Source organism: Maniola jurtina, chromosome 10 (assembly GCF_905333055.1).
Source record: "Maniola jurtina chromosome 10, ilManJurt1.1, whole genome shotgun sequence".
In the NCBI taxonomy this organism is placed as follows: domain Eukaryota; kingdom Metazoa; phylum Arthropoda; class Insecta; order Lepidoptera; family Nymphalidae; genus Maniola; species Maniola jurtina.
The window spans coordinates 2,339,152-2,360,908 of NC_060038.1; the positions used below are offsets into that span (position 1 = coordinate 2,339,152).

Consider the following 21,757-nt stretch of genomic DNA (forward strand, 5'->3'; position numbering starts at 1 on the left):
CATGAAAAATAATAAGAAAGCGCGCAGTGCCGTAAAAAAATGGTGCGCCACAAAGTCAGTTTTTTTGATTTTCTGACAATTTCCAGGATAAATTTGGTCATTTAATTCTGTACGGCATTAGTTTCATACTGTTTCAATACAGCCTCTAATCCATTATTCCGCAACGCCGTACAAAAATCATGCGACAAGGGGAAAAAATTGAGGGTAGCAACCCCCTCTCTTTCCGTGGTCCGGGGGATGATTTGAAACAACATAAAATTAATTTATTTTGAAAGTGTTTTATGCATAGATAATATTTTTTTACATGCCGTACATTTTCGTTGGTCCAAAGGTTTGTAGGGGATGTGGATATTATATACACACCCGTTCACTTCAGTTAGACGGCATAGTGATTTTATCATATTATCAATTGTTCTCTTCAAAAATATGTTAATGCCGTACAGTATCAGATGGCCATAAAGTACTACACCCTTAAAATGGTAGCGTCATTTTCATCAGCCTAAAAGATATGGTCTGCATTAAAATGTACGGCATAATTTTTTCCTAATTTATTTATCTTAATACTATTTAAAACAAGGGAAAAGCGAAGATAATTGCTATATTTTATTAATCTATGAATATTTAAACTTTTGCAATAATTTGAAAAATTTCAGTTTTTGTATTTCTCTATAATTTTTTTTAGAACAGTTTCTTTTGAACGGCAATACTATATAACAATAGTATTTTACACTATCATGTTAAAAAAAAAGTTGCCGTACAGAGTCAAATGATTTTACAGCTTTAAAAATCAAGTATACCATGAAATTAAGATAATTATTGATACACATTCAAATGAACACTAATTTTTTGACGGCATTATTTTTAATAGTACTTTTGAGTGCTAGATAATGTTTTGAAACCAAAGCCGTACTTTTTCAAATCACCCCCCGGACCACGGAAAGAGAGGGGGTTGCTACCCTCAATTTTTCCCTTTGTCGCATGATTTTTGTACGGCGTTGCGGAATAATGGATTAGAGGCTGTACTGAAACAGTATGAAACTAATGCCGTACAGAATTAAATGACCAAATTTATTCTGGAAATTGTCAGAAAATCAAAAAATTTACTGACTTTGTGGCGCACCATTTTTTTACGGCACTGCGCGCTTTCTTATTATTTTTCATGGATCTATCGATGGTAAAAATGCCGTACAAAAATATATGACCAAAATGTACTCACTCTACCTGCACTTTTGAATTCTCACCAGCACTCTGTTGGACAGCTTACAAGTGACGGCATAGTGCTGAATCTTATTATTTTATGCTCTTATATCGTCCTGTATACGTCACCTGGTGGTTCATATGACCCATCCATTTTTGAACATGGGCCTGTAGTCTATAATGAAGTCTCGAAATATCTCAAACGATTAACGAAAGAGTCCACTGAACGAAGGATGATGAACAAACTCTATTTTATTATTAATGTACCTACTTTTATCGTCTATCTGTATATGAAAGCTCAGTCACTCAGCTGGCAATGAGAATGCTTGCAGTTTCTCTACTTGATCAAATCAGAAATAAGGAGATCCGTATGATAACCAGAGTATAATTCAAAACCACATAGTTCAAAAAACGATGGATATTTCATGTTTGGGTAATATAGTGCTAGAATGGCGACCTCGCACTGGAAAACGCAGCGTTGGAAGATCTCTCCACTAGGTGGACAGACGAAATCAAACAAGAGCAGGGAGCTGCTGCATTCAGGCGGCGCAAGATCGTGGCGTGTGGAAGTCCGTGCAAGAGACTCATGTCCAGCAATGGACGTCTATCGGTAGATAATGATGATGATTTTTATCGTCAGCCCCCTTGATTATCCTATCCGGCATGAAGTGTAGCATACGTTATTGTAATATTATAAACATTGTTATCAGTACGTAAACTACAGATAACCAAGCAAGCCGTCGATGCTGACTCAGTATGTTTACCGAGTAGTAAAAGATTTACTGCGAACGTGTATTAAAATGTCATTGTTTGGCATGCATCCAGTTTCGCGTTTGACTGCCATCTCACCTGATAATGCTTATCTGAAATTGTAGAACAGGCGTTTGTATACCTATGGGCTAGATTTTCTTACAATATCAAAGTGCGATTGTGTAGCCATTAAAAAAGATATGTACTGATTTTTCATCACTAGTAAGCAACATCTCAGACTATGGCGCGATTGAGACCCTAGTAGCTTTAGTTTTAAGTTTACGTGATAAATTGTTATCACAACTAGATCAATCATTATCTTACAATTTCAAAAATTGATTGGTCAAAAAGTCCACAACTGTATGTATTTTTAACCCCCGACCCAAAATGAGGGGTGTTATAAGTATAAGTTTGACGTGTGTATCTGTCTGTGGCATCGTAACTCCTAAACGAATGAACCGATTTGAATTTAGTTGTTTTTTTTAGTTAGACGATAAGATCAGGACCAACGGCTTTACGAATGTTCGTGGCACGGAGTGTGAATCCCCCAACGCAACGCCCGTCGGGCTGCTTTGGGATTGCTGCAGTGGGATTTTTTTCCAGAAAACCCCAATATTTTTTGGTACAATCCGTCCTCGGTTCTTATGATTCTTAGATCCTTAAGCGAATATAAATTATAATATATCAACTCTAGAACCACGAGAAACGAAGATAACTTTAAATCCTCAATATTCCAGATTTAGCCTCGGATCAACTTGTTCGAACTAAGAGCTGCCTCCGGTGAGATCGTCAAAAATATTAAAATGTATTATTGTGACCATGTAAAGTGTAAACAGTTTAGCATTGAGCAATACAATTCGGCGCGTGAGGTGGAACGTGATATGATGCAAAACAACACCGTCTGCGTGGAATTTGTATGATAGATGCTCATATTTCATAAGTAGAGTAACCATAAAGAAACGCAAAAGATATCACATCACACTAATATTATAAAGGCGAAAGTTTGTGTGTGTGTTTGTTGCTCTTTCACGCAAAAACTACTGGACGGATTTGGCTGTTTGGAATGGAGATAGATTATACCCTGGCTACACACATAGGCTACTTTTTATCCCAAAAAATCAATGCGTTCCCACGTGATTTAAAAACCTATATCTACGCGAACGACGTCGCACTAATACAGACAATTATACTAATCTCATTCTTAAGACTACCAAAATTAATAATTTACCACATTTTAAAGAAAGTCTTACCGTACTAAGACAAATCGACCTCGAATCGGAACACGACGATTGTGATCTGATTAGTTTTTGAAACTTTTATAGTGAAATCATTGTTGTTGTAAATTTGTTAAATGTTTTCTATTAATCATTAGTGAACCGAATCATACGAATACATTATATGCTAACATTGTTTATTTTTAAAAATAACTAATTTCTAAAATACTTTTACGTTTTAAAATTACTTTTGGTCTCTATACGGAAAAAGATTTATACACCTACCGCCATAGTGTGTCAGTTACAGTGTGACTATCACTATTGGCTATAGAATGCCGTTTCAGCAAGAATATAAAGGCGGAGATTATAGCAATGAAATTATAAAAAGATTGTGGAGATGGTAGAAATAATCTTTGGTGATTAGGGAATGGAGTGTCCTTCACGCCTATGGAAAATCCGGAAAAGTGCTGACGGATGGAAGTCCTACTCTTGCAACACCCGTGGCCGTCGGAAAAGTAATTCAACAGTTACTGGTAATGCAAGTTCATGCATTGGGTAACGGGGTCGAAATATTACTGTATGTTTGGAATTTTGGATCAGCGTTATATGCGAACAATATTTGTGTTTATTTAAATGTTTTGTAACTTTATTACTGAGCATTTTGTGTTACGAAACTCGATGAATATTGCACTTCCATCATCAAATTTTTTGTTGTTTTGATTTAAAGTTAAAATAATAATAAAATAATGTAGGAAAGTATTATTATACAGAATTTATACTCAGAATTAAATTTCACATACCAACAGGATTGAAAAAATCTGTCAAGTGTGAGTCGGACTCGAACACGAAGGGTTCCGTACCATCGTAGAATATTTTTTCGGCTATTTTGAAATTTTTATTAAATATTTATAATAGCGTCCATAGAAATACAGATTCTGTAAAAAATTAAACTCCGATTACGGTTCACGAGATACAGCCCACTGACAGACAGACGGACAGACGGACGGACGGATGGACGAAGGCTTAGTAGTGAACGATAAAAAAAATGTTAAAAACAAAAAAAAAAATGTGTTTAAAACAGAGTTGCAAACATTTAAAACTTTTTTTTAAAACAATGCCAACCCTGCATCCCAATATTAGGTATCCAGTCAAAGAATCAAAGCTGCCTAATAAGGAAACCTGTAGGTAGAGAACCTGGTCATGGGAGCCAAGTCATTCCCACGCACCACTTAGGCATTCTATTTTTTAAGAGAAAGTAACTTGGCGGTGGCATACCGGGTAACGATAGTGTACGCCCTGGATTCTTAACCAAGTCCTACTTAAAAGTGGAAGTCATGCAGTCAGACCTATAGATAAAAATGTACGGATTTAGGCCTACGGATGTCAAATCTAATCGTTTATTTCCAAAAACATTGTTCTGTTGTGGTTGGTTAGATCTAACAATATCAATGTGGGTTGTAGAATAGGGGGTAGATGTGTTATAAGTCTGATTTTCGTTAAATAGGCATTTGAAAATTTATAAAATAATAATTTTTCATAATTGATGTGATAATATGTAAATAATAATAAAAAATGTTCATAATTTAAAGCCTATTTATTACCTTCTCATATAATCCCTCTTTCTATTGAAAAAATCACTAAAAACCATATGAAAATATGAACAGTAGTTTCTGAGATTAGCTCGAACCAACATAAACTAAGCACGGCAGGGACTTGCATATGTGGTGATGTAATGAATATAACATTCTATGGTATAATGTCATTTATTTACCTATTTAAAAACATTACATATAGAAGGAAAGTTTGTTATTGTTTGTGGGGCTAGCCCAGAAGCGTACTGCGGTTTGTGTGCAGTCAGAAGAACCGTTAACCATGGATTGTGAGGTTTACTTGATAAAGCGGAATTTCCTGGTTTTGCCCCGTTTTACCGGTAATGGCCTTTGTCAAGTTTATTTACCTATCGTAAGCGTTATCACAATGATTTGCATAATTTAGGTAAGTATTATAGTAAGTCGTGAATAACGAACAATATAGCGTATTATAGGTACCTACCTACTAGTGGCAACTGGCAAGTGTTCGTAAAATAAATCGCATGAATAAAATCAATTTGGAAAAGAAAATATCAAGCTAATCTGGCTTTCATATCCCGCAATTGCTGTTTTATTCTGGCATTTTATTTTAGCAACTCATGTTAGAAATACATGGATGTTTATTTCAAGTAACAAAGACTCATTGACAGTAAGTAATAATAAATTATTATGCTAGTCCATGAGAATTAAGTTGTTTCTAATTATTTTTGGCTTTTGTTTCACAAGGTTTTATTCAAATTCAAATGATACCGCAGTCTTTTTCGATTAGTCACGTTCGCGAGCTCGAGTAAGGATACGACCAAATCCCGGATGCCAAAGAATTCCCATGGGATTTTTTAAACCCAAATCCATAAGACGAGGTCTCGGGTATCATCTAATAATAATATAAATAATAAAAAGTAAAAGATGACTGACTGACTGACTGGTCTATCAACGCTCAGCTCAAACTACTGGATGGATCGGGCTTTGATATGGCATGCAGATAGCTATTATGATGCAGATATCCGTTAAGAAAGGATTTTTGAAAATTCAACCTCTAAGGCGATTTGAAATTTGTATAGTCCACGCGGACGAAGTTGCGGGGATAAGCTAGTAATCTATATACATATAATAAAATTGTAGAAAAGTGGTGTCTGTACAATGGAAATATATAAAAAAAAAGTAGCAGGGGTTGTTATTATATCGATGCCGAACCCGAAATTGTAATTAATTTTTTTTTATCTGTTTGTCTGTTTGTCTGTGTGTTTGTGCACGCTAATATCAGAAACGGCTTATTCGATTTAGATACGGTTTTCACTAATATATTGTAGTAAGCTTCACTTAGCATTTAGTGTTTATTTCATGTCAATCGGTTCATAAATAAAAAAGTTATGTCAATTTATAGAATCACGGCGAACATTTTTAACGTACATGCTGCCCGAAAAGTCACTATTCCACGCGAACGAAGTCGCGGGCACAGCTAGTAATATAAATGTAGACTCAGCCTTAACTAAAATCCGTGAGATTAACGACAAGCATGAATTTGCAGTTCTTGATTGCGGTGCATTGACCCAAATACGGCTTTTGGGAAGTCCATTGACTAAAGAGTAAAAGATGTACCGATCTTCTTGTTTAGGAGGAAAAGGATAGGCATAATAGAAAATTTTCCTGTTACCATTTTAAGATCATCTACATACTATAATACATACATGTACTGTACTACTACTATACATGTATGTTTTACACTACTACTATACTACTATGTACTGTGTATGTATTCGAACCTGTGTCTCCCCTGGCCGAAATTTAGCTGGCAGTCAGTGAACCGTGGCCTAGTGGTCAAAAGAGCTAAGGGCGCGATACCCATGGGAGACGTTGCAGTGACGAAGAATACCTACGTATTTTCATATTTAGATATAGTCCGTACGAAATTACGTCTCACGCGCCATTTTAACTCTATGGGTCAACTGTCATGTCAAAAGAACAGTTCACCTTTAAAATAAGGACTAAAATCGTACTTTTGACATGATATTTGACACATGAAGTTAAAGTGGCGTGTGAGAACTCATTTTTTACTCACTACACTTAGTTTGCAAGATGTAGATAGGTAGGATGTAGATGTAATATGGACATTAAATATTCGCAAAACGCTTTTAACCCACCAGGAAAACAGCAAAAATACCAGTAAAAAAAAGACAATAGAGTTAATCTTAATCAATTACGATAAAAACTTTCAAATTAGCACTGTAGGTAGCAGAGATCATTACGTATGCCAATGACATTGCAGTCGTGTGGCTGAACACATGAGATAGCAGTAGAGGTGAACTCAAGGCAGATGGAAACCGCAAGCAACTGAGACCAACCTAACATTTAAACCATCGTGGGTGATATCCAATATAAGTATAAATTGTTACGGCTATGCTCATGTATTTAGTCGATGTAAGCCTGACTAGTTTCGAATTCATCCGGGGTAGGTACTTTTGGGGATTAAATAGTGAGTGTAGCCGTAAAAATTTATACCAACCTAACAGTTAACACAAAGGTACTAAATTCGGTAGTGGGTACATAATATTGAAAGAACTAAAAATCCTATTTATAATGTTCTCTGCGTAAAAGGATACCATTATTTTTAAGTAGTTGTCCAATGTTCCTCTTTAGGAAAGGCAAAGACCATACAGCCTGGTAAGTCATAGGTGATTTTGCTTGTGTTGTGTCCTACTTTAAAACTTATTTCAACTGACTTTACGGCTCTGGGTTCTAGTCCTTGTGAGCCTTTGTTAACAATAATATTTTAGGTACCACAGACATGTTACGTTTATATTACACTGGCTGATGTTTAGTGGGTTTGTTTTTCAATTACGCCGCAGCAGAGCAACGGATCGACGTGATTTTTGGCATGGATATAGTTGAAGACTTGGAGAGTGACATAAGCTTCTTTTTATCCCGGGGAATCAAATAGATCCCATGAAATTTTAAAAATATCCATGTGTACGAAGTCGCGAGCATCATTATCTACTTTGTTATATAGCGTTCGACCTCTAATGGATGCCCATTAAAGAACCAATAACAAATCATCATATCGATTATTAAGATGTGTCGCTATTGACAGTTGACACTTATGTACCACGAACAATTGTTAAATTAAACGGGAATTGTTTTGTGCTATTTATTTCAAACATATTTAAATGCTATTGTTATTCTTGACAGGGTGAAGAAAGCAACCTTCTTTGTGTTTTTTCCAAGAACCGCGATATTGGTAAAGAAAATTGAAAATGAAATCGGGCATACAAGGACACTCACCCAAACAAGAAGAAAAAGGCGTCAAAACTCATACACTACCACCAACAATAGGAAACTAATTTCTTAATTTCTGCTGGGTATACTTGACAATATTGACTTTGCTGCATTTTTAGTGTGTAAAGGTATCACTAAAAGCTTAGATAATATTGAAATGATTTTTTATATTTGCATGCCAAAATGGTAGAATCATGTTTTAAGCTTGGGTTTTAAGTTGTTGTTTGTTGTGTGGCTTTTAGTTGTGGCAACACAGCACAATTTACTTCGCCAATGTTGTGTAGCTTGGTGAAAACACGAAGGAGGTTGTTGACCGATCAATAAACAATTGTATATTTTTTTGTAGCCATATTCGAGCAAATAAAACTATTTTTATCTTTTTAACGTGAGCGAGCGTAAGAAGTTAATAGTACATAATATAGAGTATGTAAAAATAGATAAAGAGTATTCAACCGTCTACAATCCAATAATGTACAGACAGGGCATGCATTTGTCGACATAAATCTATTATGGACATCGCCGACTGCTGAGCGCTTCAAGGAAATCTTTACATGCCGGGAACATGAAATGAAACATTATTATTGGAGCTCTGGGCTTCCTATTTACAGTTATATAACTGAGTTACATAAATGTATGATGTTATATAATATATTGATCAGTTAGTATATATATAGCTAGCAGATAGTAAGTATATAGATCAGTAGCACTTCTTTGACTTCGGAAGGTCACCCACGGCGACTTTTTGCAGCGAGTTTTTTGTGAAGAAAGAACAAATATTTCTCTTTTTGACTTAAAATTTCCCTGAAGTTCTAATTCGGGTTTTCACTTGTACCTATCCTAATGAATCCGTCATTGGTAGTTCGAGGTATAAATGTACAGATCGGTATTAGCTTAGCCTTTAGTGGTTAAGACTTTCTGTTACTTCTTCTTTCTAATACTTTTTTCATACCTTCTGTAGATTATTATTAAAATCAATTTTTCTTAATTTTTGAAAGTGTTTCTTGAGTTGAAACAGTTTTAATATAGGGATGCAATATGCAAACCAAGTCACTAAGTCCTACGTCCGTATGCCTGCCTTTGTGTGTATTAGTCTAGGAACTCTAAGAATAGGCTAAAGTGTATTTGCATCGAATACCGGATTCGAAGCGGAATGGGAGCGGTGCGACCACGTGACACGACCGGTTCTGCTGTCACAGATTCATTTAGTTAATAACCTGCGCCTACGCAGATTGCAGAGTAGGTACCTATTTGCCTATTATACTGGCGGTCCTCGTTGTATCTTTGTCGTGTTGTTGATTTCGAAGGGTACAAAATCTTCTAAAGATAGGTACTTACCAGACCTCACGGTCATTGCCGGATTTTTTTTACTTGACCTAACGCTAGCTCATAATGTCGGTTTATTCTACTTGACCTAACGCTAGCCCATTAAGTCGGACGTTAAAAAAAGCTCTCGTATGAATGAGGCCGAAGGGGGTAAAATACGAGTTTGAATTTTGTGTAGTCCATGCGAACGAAGTCGCGGGCATAAGCTAATAAGTACATAAATATATAAAAGGAAAAACTGACGGACTGACTGATCTATCAACATAGAACTCGAAAATTTTACAATCGGAGTCACTTGAATGTATTCAGTTACTTCTTCAAAACATTAATCGAACTGTAAACTTTTCAGCTGTATACACACAAGCCTGAATAGCTGTCTAAAGCAATCGAGGTAGAGAAAATCGTTCATTTTGAGTCACTTCCTATAAATTGCACACAAACAATACACAAACACCCGATACCTCCTATTTTACTCGTATATCGATACGATAGAAACGACCTTCGCACCTACATATTCTTATCTTTGTTGTTTTGGTCATATTAAAAAAAGTCTGAATAACTGTTTGCTTTAATTGTTTCTCAAAATGTTGAATTATACAAAATTACGCATGCGACATCTGATGTTTACTTTTAACCCTTCGATAAATCCTGTCTACTTTGTCTTTTATAAAAATCATTAGTGTTAACTAATGATTTTTATAAAAGACAAGTTTTGTATTTGATTGCGATCTCAACTGATGGTACGATTAAATAATGATGCTCTTAGACTAAGATGGAAATGTATTAACATGAAGGGCAGTTAAACTAATTAGTAATAATAATCGGAACGAGAAAACCGATTTATTCAAAATACCTACCTAGTCTTTCTGAAATGCTCATTGATGAAATATTTCCATTATTTTCCAGTGACACTCATTATTTCGAGGTGCTCACATACTTAGCTGTACCTACATCCGTCATCAAGTAGGTATTATCTAATCACGTGTGACAAGCATTTATTTATCAATATTCACTAAATAATTTAATTACCTTTTACTAGCTTATACCCGCGACTTCGTCCGCGTGGACTACACAAATTTAAACACCCTACGTTACTTCCTTTTGGGTTAAATTTTCAAAAATCCTTTATCAGCAGATGCTTATTGCTTACGTCATAATAGCTATCTGCATGCCAAACAGTCCGACCCGTTCAGTAATTTGAGCTGTGACTTGATAGATCACTCAGTCAGTAAGTCACATTTTCCTTTTATATACATATTTAGATTTTATGTAAATAACTGAATAACTATTTTGGATGTTTAGATTCATTTATTTGCCAGAAGCACTATCTTTCCTCTCTGTCATAACATATTGTTTACATATATTTATCGGTATATATTATAAGATATATTTATGACTATAAGTATATATCTATGTATTAAGGTATATATGTTTTTGTAAGTCTATTTTAATATATAAATATTTGTAAGTATATATTATAACATAATATCTACTATATTTATTTTTTATTTTTCATGATTACTGTCTATCTTTGCTGTACCTATTCTACTCCATTTACAACCTCTCGCACTGCCAAGGGTCACTGGTAGAGATCTCTTATAGAGATAAGTGCTTCCCTGTCCACTTTTTCTTTCCTTTTATTTATATTGTTACAACTTTCTGGTACAAATAAATAAATAAATAAATTAAGGCTAGATGATGTTATGCTACCTTAGGTTTGAATTACAGAACCCTTTTCCAAGAGACATTCTACTGCGTGGGCTTCTACCCACCAAGAATCTAAGGAGTACAATAGCAAAGAATGCAATTCTCAACCAGACTTTGCGATCATAATGTGAACCGCTCTATTGTACTCTAAAGACGAGGGATATATTATATGAAAATTTTATAACGGGAAGAACCCTTAGTGAGAGCCTACTCGAATCAATTCAATACTTATACGGCTTTTAGGGAGCGCGCTATATTTGGCTGCTCCTGCCCGGCTAGCATGGGCAGTAGATAAAAATTATATCCCCCGATTATATCCATCCACTGATGTCATAGAAATCAGTGGATATAATCGGGGATATAATTTTTATCTACTGCCTATGCTAGCCGGGCTGGAATATATTATTATGATTATTCTTTACACTGAAAACGTTTCATTAGATATTTGAGATACCGTTATAAGTTACTGTTGTACCAACACCAATTCATTCTAATAATCATAAAACGCAAATAAACTACTATCGATGGTAGCTATTTAATTGTACTAACTATACCTATTTATTTAGTTTTTTATTCTACTCTACCTACGTGTGTCGTCGATGTCTCTATTAAAATTTTCTTTATAAAGTACTTTTTCAAAGCTGTGTAAGGCCAACCGCCCACGTCTTTTTGTAAATTGCAGCCTGGGGCTTTGAACCGTTGGAAAATAAAACGAATAAATAGTCAAGCTACAGAAACCTATTGGTTTTGGGTCCTTGTGAGATATAATTTGAGATACGCTCTCAGAAAATACTCGTTTAAGTAGTTGTTATTTTATTTATAAATACATTACTTAATTCTCGTAAATATAACCGCTAAACCGGACCCTACTACATAGGAATCCGGCAAACGTTAAGAAGAATACGTCATAGACTTGAATATTAATAGAGAGTCCATTAAAGTTGCAAATGGCAAGTATGTACTCGCTTGCACTCAAAGGGCCAAGGCCGAGTCTAGCCGAGTATTGATCAAGATGCACCTAAGTACTTACGTAAGGCCTACGTTATGAATTTTTACGATATAAATAGCCCGTCCGGCTTAAAAATGAGAAGGAAGTTACTATAGAAATCAGAATTACAGATAAAAATTATCTTCAATTGTACTACAATTATACCTACATAAGTGTATATTTTTAATGATGTAGTTTTTATGAAAGATGCGCCCATATTTTTTCCATTTCAGGATTTGCAAACCCGCACGAAAATGTACAAATAGGTAAGTGTAGTAAAAAGAAAGTTAACCTACAAATAACCCACGATCAAACTATGTACCTACTTTCGTTGTTGGCAATCATCGAAACAGTGTACATGTTACGGGCAATTTGATAAGTCCGGGTACTATTAATAATGCCCGACTCAATTGGGCAATGTGATTAAAACAGCATATTTAATCACTTTTCCCGGCCATTATGAATAATGCCCACCCTATCTTGGGCAAAGTAATAAAAAAGGTGAACTGTAGTGTTTTTGTTTATTAAATGAAAGAACCTAACCTAATCTAAGCTTTTTTTTATACGTGGGAAAATCCTCATGAATACCACCGTGCTCGGCGAAGCGAGGTGGTTATGTCGGACTCTTACTGACTAAAACCCCACGGCTTACCGTCTCCATCGTTGTTGCTGGGCACAGGGACACGAGCGTTTTGAACTGCGACCCGGCTAACGGCGCCCGGGTTGCTAACAGGCACAGCTCTGGGACTAAAAGGGGCCCCAACACCGTCTAAGGCTCGCTGGAAACAAGGGCTTGCCTTCCAACTCGAGGACCTACTCTCCTACGGGTAACAGACTCCCCGTGTCTATTACCCGGAGGCCCTACTCAAGGGGGCAAGCGACGGTCGTGTGCAGCTCGCCTGCGCCCGATTCTCTTGCAGCGCATGGGATGAGAGCTTTCGGCTTCCTCTCTCAGCCTCTCCGCTGCCTCCTTCTGCGTCATTACTTCCTCGCTGAAGGAGACCATCGCTTGCCAGGCCCTCTCACTGTCCACCATGGATTTAATCACGGTGCGCAATGAGAGCTCCTGCCCCATAATATCCACTAGTGACTGGCGAGGCTCCGTCCACGCCTGGCCCTCTGCCAGCGTATGTTGTGCCGTGTCTGAGACACTACCGTACTGGTGGCTTTCCTCTGTGGGCTCTCTTCGCGCCACCCTGCACAGGTATCTTCCAAAGCACCCGTGCCCCGTAAGAACCTGTACAAGGTGGAACGTGAGTGCTCCATGCTTCTTCTTCGTCCAATCCTCGAGGATGGGATGGATAGCTTCGATGATCTTATGACCAGCAGTGGGTGACTTGAGCCTCCTCTGCCAATGGACGAGGAGCTAACCTAACCTAACCTTACCTAACCTAACTTAATCTAAGGCCCTCCCCCCGCACGTACGCGCCCCTGCTAACGGCCGCGGTCCAATTTATCACATTGCCCGGCTACAAGTAGGGAATTATTCATACAGCCCGGTCCAAGTGATAAATTCAAGCTATCTCAAACACTGATTTATTACATGGACCACGGGCCGTCGGGCATTATTAATAATGGCCGGTCAAAGTGATAAATTAATCACTTTGCCCATCGCTCTTGGGCATTATTAATAATGGCCGGTCCTTATTAATAATGGCCAATTAATCACGTTGCCCGTAACATACATAACAATAGCGATTATCCCAATATAACCCGTACATATTTTATTAGAATTTTTAAAAACTGATGTTTCCAAAAAATAATGTAAACTAAAGACTAAAAAAACCCTTAGCTCTACGAAGCATCCCTTTTCAGTGACATTCATTTTTAAAAATTCTCACGTTTTTTGGCATAATAAAAATATTTTTTGTTGTTAACGGCTTTTTAGTTGAAGAACAGCTGCAGACCCATGCAAAAAAAATCACGTTGATCCCTCGCTCCGTTGCGACGTGATTGAAGAACAAACCAACAAACAAACACACCTTCGCATTTATAATATGGATAGTGATATACCTACCTGTTGTTACGATTGTTAACTCGACAGTAAACAATAAACTAGAACATAATACACATTACACAGTCCATTTATATTCATGGCGAACAATTTCCTTGCGATGTAGGTACCTACACAATCCATCCCGATCTTCAGATAAACAAAGCCGTGTATTCGGACATGAATGAGAATTAATTCCGCATCGAAGATTAACATAAGAGTCAACCCACATTGCGCCAATCGACGAGATAAGATATTATCACGATTTAGAGCAGGCCCTGCTGCCTTCAGATATTACTTCCCTTATACTTAAAAAAAAAAGACGAAAGCCGCAACTTCGTCCACATCAATTTAGGTTTTCTAAAAATTCCATGGAAACTCTGCTTTTTCCGGGATAAAAAAAGCCTGTATGTGTCCAGGATGGAAGCTATGCTTGCTCTGTATGCAATGAATACTAGCCTAGCTCTGAAGAAAAAGTCATAATGGATCAAGCCGATGAACAGTGGAAATGTAACATCGTATTTATATAGTTTTGGTATATTATGTACTTTCTCTAATGTTTAATTAAGTCAACGTGCGCTAAGATATCGAGACAGCATACACCTCTCATCATTGTAGTACTAAACGTGTTCCTTGATAAATCTGCTCCATTCAATTTTGTCGGCTCGTGTTATTTTAAATTTCTTATAATGTGAAGTACCGGCTCTTAGGCTTTACATCTCATCTCTTGTGGCGTCACGTCACGACAGACAGTGTGAGTCGACGCTAAGATAACGAGACGAGCTAACAAAACTTACTCATCCTACACTACACGTCTTCGTTGATAAAGTTTCATTCAATTTTGTCGACATGCCCGTAGTATTTTTAAACCCTACAGTACGTTGTCTTATAAGAAGTTCTTATAATGTGAAGTGCAGGCTCTTAGGCGTGAAATCTCATCTCTTGTGGCGTCACGTCACACCAGACAGTGTGAGTCGACGCTAAGATAACGAGACGAGCTAACAAAACTTACTCATCGTATCTACGAGTACATTAAGTAGGTACACGTGTACGTTGATAAATCTGTTTCATTCAATTTTGTCGACATGCCCGAGCTATATTTAAACTGGCTTCGGAAAAACCAGGCGATCAAAGTGAATCATTCACTCTAGACTAGGCACTACAATAAAAAATGACGGATATTTTAGGGTTCCGTAACAAATGGTAAAAAGGGACCGTTATGATGGTGTGACTTAGCTCTTCTGTCGTCATCGATTTCAATCGATCGTCAATTATCGACTATTTGAAAAGAAAAACTGACTTTATGATTTAAAAAAAAAATACAATGATATGGATTCAATATCCAATTTGTTTTTATTAAAATATGTTTCTAAAATCTTCATAAAACATTACAGCTTTATTGCATAACATACTAATAAACGTATTATGAGGCAGTACTAAAATAGAAACAGCACAAGGATATTTTTAACCCCCGACCCAAAAAGAGGGGTGTTATAAGTTTGACGTGTGTATCTGTGTATCTGTCTGTGGCATCGTAGCTCCTAAACGAATGAACCGATTTTAATTTAGTTTTTTTTTTGTTTGAAAGGATCGAGTGTTCTTAGCTATAATCGAAGAAAATCGGTTCAGCCGTTTGAAAGTTATCAGCTCTTTTCTAGTTTTCTTAGAGAGGTTGTTGTGTCGGAGGTTTTTTTAAATTTAGAGTCATAGGATAAGTTATTAGAACCAGCGATAAATTTGAGGATAATCGGTATACTTTTCGCAAACGCCATCGGCCTTCCCTTTGGCGATAGGAGAGTACTAAATTCTAATAGGTATTTCGACCCCCAGCGACGATAAATGTATGGTCAGTGGACACAGTTCAACGTAGTATTTGACTTCAAATTCCCAATCGATAATACTGCAGCTCTCTTGAATGTTGATTTCTATGAATTGAAGATGGCTCACTCAATATCTGAGGTATTGTCGACATTTTATAGTAATGGCCTGGCCTATTTCGAAGAACATTCTATTGCATACAACACAATATTCAGCGATCAAAATATTCTTGAGTAAGCTGTACCAGTTATACTAAAAATTTGCTATGCCTTTTCCTCGATACCTATTGGACCGATTTAGATGTGGTTTTTAACCCCCGACCCAAAAAGAGGGGTATTATAAGTTTTACGTGTGTATCTATCTGTGGCATCGTAGCTCCTAAACTAATGAACCGATTTTAATTTAGTTTTTTTTGTTTGAAAGGTGACTTGATCGAGAGTGTTCTTAGCTATAACCGAAGAAAATCGGTTCAGCCGTTTGAAAGTTATCAGCTCTTTTCTAGTTACTGTAACCTTCACTTGTCGGGGATGTGTTCACATTTAACTTAAAGTTCTATTCCAGACAGTTTTAAGGTTATTCGCCACATTAGCCTGTTGTCAAACGTATCTTTAAAATACCGTCTTGGTTTACATATACATGGGACTCAAGTTGTTTTAGTAAGTGACTATATATACCTGCCTACAACATAGAGTAAGGATAGTTAATATCTTTAAAATGTGCTTATAAACAGCATTTTATTATTATTCATATACAAGTTAGCCCGTGACTGCAATCTCACCTGTCGGTAAGTGATGATGCAGTCTGAGATGGAAGCGGGCTAACTTGGAAGGGGTATGGTATTTTCATTAAACCCATACTCTTTAAGTTTCTACACGGGTTCGTACCGGAACGCTGAATCGCTTGGCGATATTTTGCTCAAAACTGCTCCATGCTTCGATGAATAATAAATTAGATTTTATATCAATGACTCCATGTAAAAAATTGCTTATTTGTGCACGTCATTCACAATTATAATAATTGTTATTGCACATCTTTTTAAAACAATGCATTCATGTCACCTACTTAGTTGGCATTTTATGCTAATTGCTTGTTAAGATATTATGAAATTATTCAGTTGACATAAATTTTTATAAACAACATCGATTTGGCTTGGATTGGTTGGCTTAAAAACATCGATATAAGAAAAACAAAAATGTAAATGAGTTTAATTTAAATATTGATCTGAGCTTGCTGTCAGATGTTATGGCTTAGAATTTAGATGTACAGTATTTACATTATAGTAATATACCGTTTAACATGTTTAGGTTTGTTATTAACATGTTAATTTTGATCAAAATCGCTTGGCAAGCAAGTCCTGGCCACCTCTATGATAGGGACCCAACCTAGCTAAAGAAAAGTTCTAGCAAAATACTGGTCGAATTTCTACACAGTTGATTTCGGTGACCCTATACCGTTATTTTTACCGATTTTTTTAATTTATAAATTAGCTATAATCACACTTGCTGACAAGTGATAGCGCAGCCTTATATGGAGCGCGCTTGCCTAGAAGATACCTATTCACTCTTAACTTGAAGGTACCCATATTAAAATTGGAGGAAAAAACTGATGCCGGAAGGGTGTTCCATAATCCTAGCGGTTTGAATTAAAAACGAGGAGGCAAATCGCTTCGTACGTGTCCATGGAATTTTGACTACGTACGGGTGCAGACCTTGGCGATACCTTGAAGTACGATCGTAACAAGGTGACGGAGGAACCAGGATAGACCACAACTACATCAAGATAGCCAACGAGGTGGCAATCAGAGTCAGAATTTAATACATCTTACTACAGAATCAAACTCCAACATGTTTGGCCTAACCATGCTTATTAATTTATTTCAAAATCTTTACTGCTTGATACGATGACAAAGAATAAAAAAAAAGATTCCGACGAATTGAGAACCTCCTGCTTTTTTCGAATTCGGTTAAAAATACAGGATAGGTTTAAAAACAAAGGGCAAAGGGGACTTAGTTCGATTTATCTACGAGGCTTTTAACCTAGTGACCTGATCAACGCATAACTTAATAATTAATTAACTATTATACAACTATTTCTAATAACAGTGATAAATATTTAATAAGTGCAAGTATGAAAAATAGTTACGCAATACGAGATACGACACAATCAATTTAAAGCCCATCAGTTTGATATTAGAATGTTAAGAAAAACTTTTGCTGCAGTGACCCATTACGATGATGACTATACTGATCACGTCTTTCTTCTAATAATAGTAATTGGTCCTATAAACAAGTAGTCTAATCGGAACGTATGGGACAGAGTGGGACGACCTCGAACCCGCTGGACCGACGAACTTAAGAAGGTAATGGGAAGTGAGTCAAAGTCAAAGTCATTTATTCAAATTGGGTACTATTGTACACTTTCTGATTGTCAAACAATGATGCAGTGGTGATCATTAATTACGTGAAACTAAAGCTACAAGGATTCCAACTCGCCGAGTGGATGAGAAAGACGGAGGACCGTGTGTGGTGGCGCGCTCTTGGGAAGCCCTATGTCCAGCATTGGTCACATACAGGATGATTGATTGAATCTGAACGTATGACTGTGCATTGTACAACAGATCTCAGTGGGCTTGTTCCTGTTCAAATCTACTTGTTTTACATTCACTGTGGTTATACCTAATATTTTCTACATAATTGTCTTTTCTCTTTCAGATTACCGTTAGCTATCACTTACCATCTAGGTAAGTTACATAAATTAATATTAATCCTTCAACAACGAGATAACTATATAATAACGAGTCAGTTATGAACTTTGATCGTAGTTATCTAATTAGACCTGCTCAGATCTAGGTAATTTACGTTCCGATATTGTTGGTGCACGTGGGTTTGGTTACAAGTTCTTAGAGTCTAGACTCTAGACTAGGCGTTAGTCGAGTAGCAACTAGTAACACCTTATTCTTACACGTTCAAATAAATGAGTCGATGAACCCAAACCTACGTCTAGTTTTCCAAGATATACTATGTCATGGGTAGACCTAAAACTCATTGTGGGCGTATTAAATTAATGCGTATCTAGACTTAAACTCTTAGATACCTTTCCTACATTTATCTCAGTTCAATGAACCTAACCTTTGAACGCTAATAGAAACTATGCATCTAATCTAAATTAAACTATACTGTCCCACGACGACAAAAGCTTTTAAAAGCCTCTCTCAGATTTTTCTACAACTCCTTATTCCTCTACTTCTTCGGGCTACCTAACTGTATACTAATTTCTAATTCAACACGCCATCCTCGCCTCTGATGAGAAAAAGCAGTTTTTGCCCACAACATTTCATCTGGCATACAGAACACAATGACCTGCCTAATCTAAGTAAAGCGGCAGCAAAGCCAGTGCCAGTTACTCACGTTATAAAATGTATAGCAGAACTCCAGTAACTTTGATAAACTTAAACTGGGACTTTTGCTGATAGAAACAATGCTAAAATTTTAAGTTACATAAAAATTAATTACGTATGTAAAACTAAGACTAATATGCTTACCATAGATACGGGAATAACACAAGGGGTATATCATCCCAATTTACCTTCGAAGAGGTTTTAGAAAGGCCACATAACTAGATCTCTTTTCCAGAAAATCAGAAAATCTAAAATATCAAAAATGACTAGGTAGAATAAGAAGCAGCACATTATAGATAGGCAAGCATGTCGAGTAGGTATAATAAAAGCAGCTTATCGAATTCCTAAGTGCAATATTGCCCTTGCACCGCCACCAGCGGACGTGCTTAATCTATGAAACGTAAGTGTAATAAAAACACACTAACCTTATAAATAATAATGGTCTTCGTGCTTCATTACTAAGGTCTAATCTACATCTACACCGGCAAAGGTGTGATGAAACCCCGTCCGGTAGTATGGTTGCTTTAACACCAGATGTATGAAAGGACGCGTACAGAGGGATATGTGTAATGTGAAATACTTAGCTTTAGAATTTATGCAAGCAATATCATAGCATTTTTATAGATTAGGACTTAGGTCATAGAAGTTATGAATATTCATCTCTAGCAAGGAGCTTCGGGATTTAATGAAATCGGGATCTTTTTCCTAGTCATAAGTGAGAGCGAAAGCGATAATGAGCAAAAGAGGGAGTGGTGAAGGAGAAAAATGGAGACATTCGTTCAAGAAAGAAAGACACAGTGTCACTAACAAAAATTTAGATATTAACTACTAACGTAAACTTTGTCCAGCAGTTCACTTCAATCGATTGAGATGACGACCAAGAGTAAGCTACCTATAAGATGTAGCGTTGCCACAACGTACCTAAATGCTTTAGGGCAGATTGGTCGGCATTTTTCACTCGAACTACGATTGCTTTGTAAGCCCACGCACCTACATGCCTCTGATGCGATATATTCATAAAGTAGTTTCTCTCAGGTAAAAAAAAAAATACCTCATGAAACTACTAAAAACTACTGAAAATGATATGCTATCATTTTCAGTCGGACGTGGGGCTTGGCGAAGGAGAAATATAAGTTCAACGACAAAAGGTGTTTGAATGCCAAATTTATCAACACAATCACAAGAATGGGCTTGAGGAAAATACCGACATGGCCTACGTTTAGAGTTTAGACAAGCCTCCTTTCGAATTAGATCACAGATAATATTGACGTTAACTCAACCAACAAATGAACAAACAAGGAAAATGCTTGAAGTAACACGCGTTATTTGATTTTATTCAACGTATTTGTTGTATCCGCTTTTAATGTAAACGTCTTAACTAAATATTTCTTTATTTTCTTATGAACATATGTATTATTAGAAGCTTTAGGTATATTTCCTTGTGCATGCATCACGTTTAAAAGTAGGGACAAAATTAGCGAAATTCCACGAAAAAAGCGCAGATTTTTTCTTTGGCGCAGCTATAGCGCAAACAACACAACCCATCATTTCAGTATAACAGTAGCACATTAGGGGAACCTACTCCCTAGTCTAAAAATTAATTCCGTGCAATGCTCAATGAGTTTGTTCGTCGAACATTTATCATCTAACTGTGTGGGGGCTCATTGAGTCTTCAAGTATAAGCAGATTCGAATATGTGGAATCAACACCAAGCATTACCATGCTCTATAGTCTCTATTATGAAGCTTGCTTCTCGAATAAGACCAGCCATTATTATTTGAACAAGAAAGAAATATTTAGCAGCATTCCCAAGCGTTAGAAATTTGTTTTGAGTCTAATTAAGTTTTTTCAGTCGTCTCTACTAGTTATGTTTCTACCAAAGAGCCTTTGAAGAAACTCGAGTTATAAATAAAGTGAAAATTTGCTCATCGCCCACGCCTGCATCTTGGAATTCATTAAGGCCATTAAAAAATAGGTATAAAAGTTAACAGTTCACAGCGTTCTAAAGAGAAAAATTTCTATTTCAAATCGGCGGCATTTTTTTCTCTTTTTGTTTAGCTGGACGGATTATTATGCTGCCCCAGATCTTAGAGACTAACATTTTTTCGATGACAAAACGCTTTACGAAATTGCGATGGAAGGGAGCGTCAGATATCAAGAAATAATACAGAATAAATGTACAATATAATAGACCTAGATTTTTATCAAGAACAAAAGTAGAAAGTGTAACCCAAGAGATGCTAAATCGGATGGGTACAGAAAAGAAGGCGGGAGATGATCTTAAAATCAGTGGGCCAAATTGAAAGAAGGGTCAGACCGAAGTCAGAAAAGGCTGGACGAAGCCTTTGTCTGAAGGCAGGGTCTGGTAACAATCTTAAATAATGCGCCAAAGAGGTAGAGAGGTCATTTTTAGGGTTCGAAATAAGGAACTTTTATAGGATCACTTCGTTGTCTGTCTGTCGTGTCTGTACGGAACTCTTCGTGTGCGAGTCTGACTCGCTCTTGACC

The 21,757-nt window shown here is 36.6% G+C and overlaps 1 protein-coding gene and 1 long non-coding RNA gene across 2 annotated transcripts in view; one reads left to right on the plus strand and one right to left on the minus strand.

Annotated features, from left to right (window-relative positions):
* LOC123869193 (E3 ubiquitin-protein ligase RNF19B-like) overlaps nt 1-21,757 on the minus strand; it is a 73,136-nt gene that overhangs the window by 36,132 nt on the left and 15,247 nt on the right. The gene's annotated exons all lie outside the window — the stretch shown is intronic.
* Nucleotides 1,993-8,314, plus strand: LOC123869221. The gene is made up of 4 exons (XR_006796837.1): nt 1,993-2,005; nt 6,827-6,836; nt 7,821-7,824; nt 8,241-8,314. It is a non-coding gene; the product is annotated as an uncharacterized LOC123869221 (long non-coding RNA).